Raw genomic sequence first — 855 nt, 5'->3', positions numbered from 1 at the left:
GCACCTAAGAGGAGAAGGCAATGGCACCCCACTCCAGTACTCTTACCCGGAAAATCCCATGGATGGAGGAGCCTGGTAGGCTGCAGTCCATGGGGTTGCTAAGAGTCAGACACAACTGAGCAACTTCACTTTCACTTTCCACTTTCATGCATTGGAGAAGGAAATGGCAACCCACTCCAGTGTTCTTGCCTGGAGAATCCCATGGACGGAGAAGCCTGGTAGGCTGCCGTCCATGGGGTCGCACAGAGTCGGACACGACTGAAGTGACTTAGCAGCAGCAGCAGCCTGAACCTAAGACAGGAAGATGGTGGCCACAAAGAAGATGAAAAAGCCACTGAAGTCAGTCAACTCTAGGCTCAAACTGGTTATGGAAAGTGGAAAGTACATGCTGGGGTACAAGCAGACACTTAAAATGATCAGACAAGGCAAAGTGAAACTGGTCATCGTTGTCAACTGCCCAGTCTTGAGGAAATCTGAAGCAGTGTGTTATGCCATGTTGGCCAAAACTGGTCCGTGACTATAGTGGCAATATTACTGAATTGGGCACATAATGTGGATAATACTACAGAGTATGCACACTGGCTATCATTGATCCAGGTGATTCTGATATCATTAGAAGCATGCCCGAACAGACTGGTGAAAAGTAAATCTTGTACAATGTTTCTGTGACCAGAGCTTTAAAAAAAAAAAATATATATATATATATATATATAGGAATGATGATACTTAACAGAATAGACTGATTGCATGAAAAGCCATAATTCTCCACCCTGATTGTCCCCATGCCTTTTTTCCTGTGACTTTAGAGGTCTTTCCAAAAAGGCAGAGTATATTTCTCTCCCCCGATGCGATATG

General features: G+C 44.7%; 1 pseudogene; it reads left to right on the top strand.

The window, feature by feature from the left end:
- The first annotated feature begins 304 nt into the window (after positions 1–304).
- Positions 305–647, top strand: LOC113875447 (annotated as a pseudogene).
- Positions 648–855: the final 208 nt, after the last annotated feature.

Source organism: Bos indicus x Bos taurus, chromosome 18 (assembly GCF_003369695.1).
Source record: "Bos indicus x Bos taurus breed Angus x Brahman F1 hybrid chromosome 18, Bos_hybrid_MaternalHap_v2.0, whole genome shotgun sequence".
NCBI classification, from domain to species: Eukaryota; Metazoa; Chordata; class Mammalia; order Artiodactyla; family Bovidae; genus Bos; species Bos indicus x Bos taurus.
This window is presented reverse-complemented; position numbering and strand designations above follow the sequence as displayed.